The sequence below is a fragment of the Schistocerca americana genome, chromosome 5 (genome assembly GCF_021461395.2).
Source record: "Schistocerca americana isolate TAMUIC-IGC-003095 chromosome 5, iqSchAmer2.1, whole genome shotgun sequence".
Lineage (NCBI taxonomy): Eukaryota > Metazoa > Arthropoda > Insecta > Orthoptera > Acrididae > Schistocerca > Schistocerca americana.
The window spans coordinates 284,693,673-284,704,858 of NC_060123.1; the positions used below are offsets into that span (position 1 = coordinate 284,693,673).

Below are 11,186 nucleotides of genomic sequence, written 5' to 3' on the forward strand. Positions count from 1 at the left end.
TTATATTTTGGCAGTATAACTACTCATCACAGAAGTAAATCATGATATAGAAGTCACACGTGAATGGAAAACAATGTAGACTAGGGAACAGAAGTGCCTGGATTGAGGTATTACAGAAGAATGTTGAAGTTTAGGTGAGTAAATTCAATGACTAATGGAGGGGAACTCAATCGGATCGCCAATAAAAGAAATTATGGCGCAACTTGGCCAAATGAAGGAATCGGTTAATGGAACGCATTCTGATCCATTAAGGGATACCAACTGGAGAGAAGTGGGAGGGAGGAGAAGCATTGTGGAAGAGCAACTCCTGAATACAGAAAACAAATGGATGTATGCTGCAGCAGTCACACAAGGCGGAAGACATTGTACATGACTATCTTAAAGAGCTCCATGAAACCAGTCTTTGCACTGAAGACTACAACAGAAATATCGTTACGAAGCAGACACAAGCTTGAGCAGTTAATCGTAAATATAGGCAGAACTTATAATTGTTAAATGTCCTTGGACTTTCAAGGAAATTGATGGATCACAGCAAAGAAATTGAAGAAATTTTCGTATTTAAATGAATGCAACAGCTATTCCGCTTCCAGTAACTTTTGTGATTTGGTACAGTGTGCGTGCTGCCCGTTCGCTCCCATTTCAGAGTCGGCGATACGGCGACGCTCTCATCAGTGGCTCCGTCACACGGCTGCACAGCAGGCGAGGGAGGACAAAAACTCGCTTGCCTGTCAACGCCGCCTCTCAATTTGCGCTGGAGAAGGGGGGTGTTATCGACATGCGAGCCGCCCGCTGTCGAGTGGCCAATGCGTGGGCGTTGTCGGCGGCGGCCAACGCTCTGTCGACGTATCGATCTTCGCAGCGACAACGCACAGTCGACGCGGTCCGGCGCCGTGTCCGATGGAAGGGAGGTTTCCGCCCGCCCCAGTGAACAATTAATGAAACCACCGTGTCCCATCCTACCCCTGCAGCCCAGGCCATAAATAACTGACCTACATTTCGCATAGGTCAGTGACAGTGTAACATCAGCCAACAATTTGTCGTGGCGAAAATGTTACATTGCCGTTTTCGCATCATACATATATTACTTTATGACTGCCCGCCCGGTTAGCCGTGCGGTCTAACGCACGGCTTCCCGGAGTGGGTAGAAGCGCCTGTTCCCCGGCACGAATCCGCCCGGCGGACTTGTGTCGAGGTCTGGTTAGCCGGTCAGTCTGTGGATGGTTTTTTGGTGGTTTTCCATCTGCCCCGGCCAATGCGGGCTGATTACTCTTATTCCGCCTCAGCTACACTATGTCGGCAATTGCTGCGCAAACAAGTTCGCCACGTACGCGTACACCACCGTTACTCTACCACGGATGGTTCAAATGGTTCCAATGGCTTTGAGCACTATGGGACTTAACATCTGAGGTCATCAGTCCCTTAGACTTAGAACTACTTAAACCTAACTAACCTAAGAACATTACACACATCCATGCCCGAGGCAGGATTTGAACCTGCGACCGTAGCAGCAGTGCGGTTCCGGACTGAATCACCTAGAACCGCTCGGCCACAACGGCCAGCTTCTACCACGGAAACATTGGGGTTACACTCATCTGGTGTGAGACGTTCCCTGTAGGGGTAGACCGGGGGGCGAAACGCACCATAACCGTGAAAGAGTGGTTCGGTGTGGGGCGGTGGAGGGGTGAAGTGAACTGAGGAGGTCGTCGTGGGGTTGTGGACCACTGCGGCTGCGGCGGGGACGGAGCCTCTCCGTCGTTTCTAGGTCCCCGGTTAGTATATACTACAATATAATACAATACCTTTACGATTCACGCAGTAGGTGGCGGCAAATAATTGAATAACATGCTAACTTTAGAAATTATTGAATTTATTGCACTTTTTCCTGGTGTCTTAGCTGAAGTGTACACTTCAGTGGTGCATTCTTATACACTCAAAGCCGGCAATTGACGGTAAAAATAGCGAAAAATGCCATTTGCTCATGTAATTGATGGTCACTATATTATCTTGCTGTAATTGCGATGTTTTCAGTATTTTTAGTTTTTCATATGATGTAGTGAACTGATGAATAATGCACCAGGTCTATTATCACGTTTATCACTTGAGTTTTGTAAGAATTGTTAACTTTCAAAGACAATAGCACTACGTTTCATCTTACGCTTTTTCAATACGTTTCGATGAACTCAAAATGGAGTGTAAGAATAACCCTTTGATATAAAGTAAATGTAGGTAAAGTGTTCATAATCTACTTGGTCCTCAATTACATTTTTAATAATTCATTGAGCTTACGTCATTCTTTCTGTTGCAAAGGATTTGCAGTCCTTATTTAAGTCAGGCGTCCTTCACTTTGTATCATCAGAAGCATCGTTAATGAGTTAACGTCATACTACAAGTGAAATTTTTGTGTTTTACTGTGTTGTATTTTGTGTATTTCCAGGTTAATGATGTTCGTACTAACTCAGGCTGCTCATTAGGAAACTTGAGTTGTGGGAAAACTGGTAAAGAAAAATGGATGTCCTTCCATACATCGTGCACCAATGATGTTAAATCTGAAATGTAACATATAAAACGAAGAAATATTACCTCATGAAAAGAAAAGAGTGTACGGAATATTGCTGCCAGTCTACAGGGTGTGTCGCACTTCAACGGCATTAAGGACTACTTCTTCTGGAAGCAAATTCAGAACTGAGGTGTACAGAAAATATATTGCCAGGAATGAATACGACTTTATTGAGGGCGTTGTGCGAAGCAAGTGCGCAGCCATCTAACGACTGCCTCGGGACAGAAAAACGAGGAATAAGAATGAAATGAAGAAAAGAAGCAAAATTACAAAACTTTGACACAGCATATAATTATCGATCCTCCCGCGTTTTCTCGACACTCGCTGTACCCCTGATTTTATTAGAAAGCAACAAGGTTGATGGCCACAAATGGACTAGCGCAGTAAAACGCCGGTCTCAATCTTAAGTAGTTCCAGAGAGAGAAGTGAAATAGCGGGAGCAATAATTTTCTGATGCACTGGGAAACGCGACTAACAATTTCAGTTAACTCAGGCACTTGCAGTGACACACGCAGTATTTTCTGGTTCGTTACGGTCACTACCGAATATAATCAGAGCGGGTTAACTTCCTCAACCAGCATCAGTTTTGTCGACCGAGCGAACAAGGAAGGATTCTCCTGATGAAATATAGCGAAGCTTCGCTATTACCTTGCAGCAGCGACTTCATGCGTCTTGGCGCGGATGGCGTAACAAATTGCCACCTATCCTGTACCAGCTCGACAAAAAATTTAATCTGCTTGCGGACTCGTAGCTGTTGGCGAGACTGCCACTTGGAACACTTATTCCGGCTACCATTAGGGAGCGAACCCAGAATTCCTGATACACTACCTTAATTTTGATTGGAATTTCACCGTATCAAACTAGTGTATGAGTTTTATTTAAATCGTTGTTTCATTTATTAATCTCACTACTGTCATAAAATATGTATCTGGGCTTTCAAGTAGTAGTCTATAAAGTTACCGTTTTTGTAAAATATAGACATTTCCCCAGAGAATTACGGAAGTCAATTTGGAAATAATCTAGGTCATATTGAGCACTACAGCTGACGGATATTACCAACGATTAAGGGGCAGGGGGGGGGGGGGGGTAGGACGTCAAACGGGCCGACTTGGAGCTGGAGAGGCATCACAGGACATTTTAATTTCCACTGTCTATACTTTTACACGGCAACGGCCTTGCCGCAGTGGATACACCGGTTCCCATGAGATCACCGAAGTTAAGCGCTGTTGGGCGTGGCCGGCACTTGGATGGGTGACCATCCAGCCGCCATGCGCTGTTGCCATTTTTCGGGGTGCACTCAGCCTCGTGATGCAAATTGAGGAGCTACTCGACCGAATAGTAGCGGCTCCGGTCAAAGAAAACCATCATAACGATCAGGAGAGCGGTGTGCTGACCACATACCCCTCCTATCCGCATCCTGAACTAAGGATGACACGGCGGTCGGATGGTCCCGATGGGCCACTTGTGGCCTGAAGACGGAGTGCTATACTTTTACAAATAAGTTAATAAAACTTTGTCAGCATCACCAGGAAGGATTCAGGATTCACACTCATTGGAGTGGAAGATCGAAAATATAAGAAATTAATTTTCTTTTACGTGTGAAATGTCATCATTCTTTCACTTACTAATGGCTGCATTTGTTGCTATAGGTACACTTTTCTTTATAAGTTAGAGAGATTCTTCGATGAATTTTGCACAGCATACAAGCCATACTTACAGGTGTATGAAACTCTAGAATTTATTTAATTTATGAAAAAACGAATGGGCTATTATATTTTAAACATCATCTTTAGAAAAAAACACAAATTTTCTAGTTAATTACCTCAATTTTTACCACAGTTTTTAATAGATTTGCAAAATTCTAGAGTTTCATTAACATTTGAGTATGGTTCGTATGCTGTGCATAATTCATCGAAGAATCTCTCTTACTTATGAAGAAAAGTGTACCTATAGCAACAAATGCTGCCATTAGTAAGTGAAAAAAATTATGAAATTTCACAGGTAAAAAAAATTTATTTTGTTATGTTCTCGAACTTTCACTGCTGTGAGTGTAAATTCTGAATCCTTCCTGGTCATGCTGACAAAGTTTTATGAATTTATTTGTAAAAGTATAGACAATGAAAATTAAAATGTCCTGTGATGCCTCTCCTGCTCCAAGTCAGCCCGTCTGCCGTCTTACCTCCTTAATGAAAACAACCACAGTTATATTAATAAACAATTATTGTTTCGTGACATGTTTCGTTTTTAGAACATTATCTTGTTGTCTGAAGTTAAAGAAAACAAGAAATTAGGGTAAAATCTATACTATCTTAACAAACAAAGTAGGCAACATACACTGCCACGATCCTTATTCTTGAGATTACAGTTACAGATTCTTTTAAATTTCATGTAAGTACTTTGCAATAATATTGTATAAATAATCGCTTAATATCCTCTCTATCACATGACCATTCAACTTCGTGTAAGCACGATCGTCTGTTCCTTTCTTACAATGCTCAACTGTTTTGTTAATCTATGTTTTACATTTCTGTTTGCGATTGTTCTGAATAATTGTGTGGTGGTCATTTACAGTTTAGTGCCATTTCTGTACTTTAAGTTTTCTGCCAGGAAGTTTCAAATTTTCTCTTTACTTGCAACGACTAAGATTCCACAATCGAATTATGGCAGCTGACTGGTGCCAAATTGTGTGTTTACGTGCTTACTTCTCTCGCGGACTGGTCCTTTCTGGACACTCTGCTCACCACGCTTCCGCCAGAACGCTGATGATCGTTGTTTCTAAATTTTGTCTCTACAATTATATACAACCACACCATTGATATCATGATATAGGCATACCACGATATATGCACAACAAAACGTTGAGCCGGGTCGTCCAGTGAGGACTTGTGGTAAGTCTGTCGACAGTGTGAGTTGCTTATTTGCTTAGTTGCTGGCATTGTCACGATCCACTGTTGGTAGTGGACTGCTAAACTGCAGCAGAGCGTACAAACTCTGACAATGACAGTCACTCGTGCAGGCGAAAAGCCAGAAAAATTAACAAACTTCGGCCAGAGAACCCGAGGCAGAACCCAACAGGGACTCTGTCACCAAGTGGCCATGCAAACGTTAACAGCTTGTATTAATTTGAATCGTTGGATGATTCATCTGGAAAAGGCAGCAATTATCTTCTGTACCATGCTTCCCTGAAGAAGCTATAGCTCTGTTCCTATTGACCTCGCTGTTGACGAGACATTAAACCGCATGTTCTACCATCTTTTTTCTCGTTACCTTCCAGATGCACTCGGAAAAGGCCAGTGACGGAAACTGTTCCTGCAATTTCATGTTTGTGGCTGCTTTGCAAGGAAGAAGATCCTTCTACAAGAATCTAATACGAAATGGATAAATCTAATATCACCTTAAAAGTCAAGATGCCATCATTTCAGTGGATGTTTCCACATCATGTCCCATGACTGTGAAGTTTAGTTGGAATTGTATGCTGAAACTCTGTGTAACTGAACCATTCGCTAACAATACAAAAATTGTGTCTCCTAATTTCTTCCCTACTCTCCTTTTGAACATGAACTTCTTAATGCAAATCACATTTTAGTAATGTGGTTTTAGTTGATCTGAAATTAGTCTGACAGTCTGTAAATTAGATTTCATAAAATCTCAATTTACAAGAATAATCAGAATGACTAACTCTCACGTAATTTAAATGTGCCCTACTGCGAAATGCATCCGCTGAATTTATATTAAATTTCACTAATTTAAAACTGTTCCCAATATTCTGTCAAAAACGTGAAGTTAGGCCCTATGGCAAATTATTACGTTGCGGATCAGAACTTGACCCTGCTCTAGTAGCACCGCAGATGATGATCTAAAATAAGTTTGCCGTCTTAATTCATATTTTACTCCAGTTGTTGTTTCTGTAGATAAATTCATTCTCTTTTCCTAATTTTATTGTTGTTCCCGCCAAACAGCAAGGCGTTACAATGAAAATTTTTAGCGAACATGGCCACGCGGGATTAGCCGAGCGGTCTTAGGCGCTGCAGTCATGGACTGTGAGGCTGGTCCCGGCGGAGGTTCGATTCCTCCCTCGGGCATGGGTGTTTGTGTTTGTCCTTAGGATAATCGAGGTTAAGTACTGTGTAAGCTTAGGGACTGATGACCTTAGCAGTTAAGTCCCTTACGATTTCACATACACACGTTTACCGAACATGTTTTTTGAACAGTGGAGACGTGATAAAAGGAAGTGCTTTGAAATTCAATGTTTTCAATGACACGAAAACATTCATCTAACATAAACAATTACCATTCTCTCTCTCCGCACTGTCACACACGATAATATCTGCTTCCACAAAATATTCCTATTAAAAAAATTTGTTTTCGTGACTTCCTAATGCAATATTATTTAAGTTATCTATATGGGCGAGGTCTAATTAGAATACTGAACACATGACTGACAGTTCCCCTGATGACAAGTACGCAGATAACATTGGGCAGCATACTGAACTCACGCTTGCAGCTATCAAACTTAAAATAAGTAACTTTTTTCTGAAGTGCTGTCTCTTTATACAATAGACTTACAAATAATACTTCATCCTCAAGTTACACATCATGAAACACCTCAAACAGAAATTTCTCAGCGACAACTCCGCTATTTTAGGTGCTCATTCCGCGACGATCACCGCTCTGTCTGCTCGACTTCACAACTACTGCGCAAGGCTGAGACTCTGATCGACTGTTACCTTCTAACTTCTTCCGCGCTTTTCTTAAAAATGCAATCTCTGGAAACCAGAGACTGTGCATGGCCCATGTGTTCAACATGGAAAGATATTTGAAGTGAGAATATTCCGAATAAACATGTAATCACGTCGAAGATGGACGTAGTGTCAGTATATCAAACTAAGTGTGAGTTACTAGCATTTCATTTAGTGTATAATCCTTTTACATGGGCGGAAAAACAACATCTGTTATTCGTGTTACTGCATGTATCAGCGCAATATACACTCCTGGAAATTGAAATAAGAACACCGTGAATTCATTGTCCCAAGAAGGGGAAACTTTATTGACACATTCCTAGGGTCAGATAAATCACATGATCACACTGACAGAACCACAGGCACATAGACACAGGCAACAGAGCATGCACAATGTCGGCACTAGTACAGTGTATATCCACCTTTCGCAGCAATGCAGGCTGCTATTCTCCCATGGAGACGATCGTAGAGATGCTGGATGTAGTCCTGTGGAACGGCTTGCCATGCAATTTCCACCTGGCGCCTCAGTTGGACCAGCGTTCGTGCTGGACGTGCAGACCGCGTGAGACGACGCTTCATCCAGTCCCAAACATGCTCAATGGGGGACAGATCCGGAGATCTTGCTGGCCAGGGTAGTTGACTTACACCTTCTAGAGCACGTTGGGTGGCACGGGATACATGCGGACGTGCATTGTCCTGTTGGAACAGCAAGTTCCCTTGCCGGTCTAGGAAAGGTAGAACGATGGGTTCGATGACGGTTTGGATGTACCGTGCACTATTCAGTGTCCCCTCGACGATCACCAGTGGTGTACGGCCAGTGTAGGAGATCGCTCCCCACACCATGATGCCGGGTGTTGGCCCTGTGTGCCTCGGTCGTATGCAGTCCTGATTGTGGCGCTCACCTGCACGGCGCCAAACACGCATACGACCATCATTGGCACCAAGGCAGAAGCGACTCTCATCGCTGAAGACGACACGTCTCCATTCGTCCCTCCATTCACGCCTGTCGCGACACCACTGGAGGCAGGCTGCACGATGTTGGGGCGTGAGCGGTAGACGGCCTAACGGTGTGCGGGACCGTAGCCCAGCTTCATGGAGACGGTTGCGAATGGTCCTCGCCGATACCCCAGGAGCAACAGTGTCCCTAAAATGCTGGAAAGTGGCGGTGCGGTCCCCTACGGCACTGCGTAGGATCCTACGGTCTTGGCGTGCATCCGTGCGTCGCTGCGGTCCGGTCCCAGGTCGACGGGCACGTGCACCTTCCGCCGACCACTGGCGACAACATCGATGTACTGTGGAGACCTCACGCCCCACGTGTTGAGCAATTCGGCGGTACGTCCACCCGGCCTCCCGCATGCCCACTATACGCCCTCGCTCAAGGTCCGCCAACTGCACATACGGTTCACGTCCACGCTGTCGCGGCATGCTACCAGTGTTAAAGACTGCGATGGAGCTCCGTATGCCACGGCAAACTGGCTGACACTGACGGCGGCGGTGCACAAATGCTGCGCAGCTAGCGCCATTCGACGGCAAACACCGCGGTTCCTGGTGTGTCCGCTGTGCCGTGCGTGTGATCATTGCTTGTACAGCCCTCTCGCAGTGTCCGGAGCAAGTATGGTGGGTCTGACACACCGGTGTCAATGTGTTCTTTTTTCCATTTCCAGGAGTGTATAACACGCAACTCATGAGCTGCAGCAACACTATTCTCACCTCTTTCACTCCATGTAGTTCAGCTGGTATTACAATACTAGTGAAAGACTGCTATAGTGCTGGTAGATATTCATCGTGATGACTCTGCAAGTAATTCCAGAATGAAAGAAAAAACACATTAATGCAGGCAAGATGTTGGTTTGGCATGGATACTGAGTGTCAATCTGCCTCCATAACTGACTCAGGGCGACAATGGATAATACGAGAACTTCCCTTTTACGGTTTTCTCAATCCTGGTAGGGAGATCTGGCTGACCATTAGAGACATTGAACTAGGCTGCTGTTCGGTATGCATATACATCCTTTGCGGTCAGGCGTTATCTCATAAGGTGAAATCATCATCTGTTATACTAGCATTAGCGTATCGAAATCTATAAAAACATCGGTACCAGAGGCATTCAGTCTCTATAGGCTTGACATCTACTATGTGCCCTGAAATCCATTTAGAAATCTACTGAATCAAGCATACGTAAATGTTTGAGCACAAAACAACACTTAAGCAAAAATTAAGCATTTTAATAATACAGAAAATCTGAAAGGTAGTTATCTCTCCATCCAAAGTTGTAGGTCTACTGCTCAATTTTAAAGATGTTACACTTGTGAAAAAAAAATTAAATTACACAACATAATAAACGTTGAAAATTATTTGTGAGACACTTCCCTTTGGTTGGATATCATTGCCAAGTTTATTATAATCCGGGAAATAATTTTTCAGAGCTAATCTTACGCAGTATGAAAGACGAAGATCAGTCAGTTTGTCTTTACACTTAGATTTCACTAGGCTTATCGATAAAACACTCCCTCACATAGATAATTTGATCCAAAAAACGATTAAACATACGATGCCACTCTTACAATATTAGGGTAAGTTATTACACTCACTAACTTCCGAAAGTTATCTTCATGTATCATAAACACTTTAAGGAAGTGTTATATGGAAATAGAATTATTTCCTTTCCAGGCTGAGTCTCATTACAAGAGGTAAGAACTCTCATTTTAGTTGTAATATGTTCCACATCCACTTTTTGGAAAATCTGAGCTATGAGAGCTTGAAAAGGTTCCATTACCTTAAAATCTGACCATCGGTTTTTAAACTCTGTCTTCAATGTCATCCGTTTGGCTTTATAGTTCTTTGGGGCTTCTTGATTCAGTGAAGTTTGTTGATCTGACAGTTCTGGCTGCGTTTGAGGACAGAGTTTCATATTTATTTTCTGTAACTGTGCTACCTGAAGAGCAAGTCCCGCAGCAAACTCTTAGGGCTCTCCCCGGTCATCGCAACCCCCGCTCACAATGCGCAAAGTTATAGTCCGCGACTAACAGCCTCATCATGCATAAGGATCAACTATTGCTTGGCGTGAGCGTTAAAGGCGCTGAAATGCAGATGGAGACGGAAAAGGCGGAGACTGTGTTGTCAGACTTCCCGCCACAAATACCGTGCGAAACACTCATTGTCAAGAAAATGGCATTTTGCAAAAATCCGCTTATTTAAACAGATCTAGGGATAAGGCTTTGAAAGATCGACTAATAAAGTTATGGTGACCGACGGGTTGAGCACCACTGACCTGTATCAACCCCGCGGTCATAGTTGTATGAGAAAACTTTTACATATCCAGCTCGTGAGCAGTGCTCTTGCTCATGTGCCATAGCTCTCTCACCTGGCTGCACGTCTCACCCACTACCACACTACACTGAGTTTGAGGAAGGGGGAAAACTGGAAATTTCTAATATGCTGTGCTACAAACCTACATTCTTAGAGATTTCTGCCTAAAATTACGGCCTAATACTGATAGAATTCTCTCAGCCAGGAATGCCCTTCCTCCCAGTGCTAATCTGCTTTTGATTTCCTGCCAGCTACGTCCGTCATTGGTTATTTTGGTACCTTGATAGCAGAATTCCTTAAGTCCATCTATTTCGTCGGTTAGTTGGTGCTTACGGAAGCTCAACGGCTCTACTTCATGATCATCAGTCTTGATCTTAAGTATGTCACAGTTTTCATTTCTGCCACTTCTCATTGCTTTCGTTTTTCTTCGATTTACTCTCAATCCATCATCTATATTCGTTAGGCTGCTTCCTCCATCGAGCGCAGCCTGTAATTCTTTTTCACTGAGGGCAGCGACGTCATCAGTGAACCTGAACATTGATATCATTTCACCTTGAATTTTAATTCCACTCTTGAACCTT

The 11,186-nt window shown here is 43.4% G+C and overlaps 1 pseudogene; it reads left to right on the forward strand.

Moving 5' to 3' along the window:
* Positions 1–3,722: 3,722 nt before the first annotated feature.
* LOC124617117 lies at positions 3,723–3,839 on the forward strand (annotated as a pseudogene).
* Positions 3,840–11,186: the final 7,347 nt, after the last annotated feature.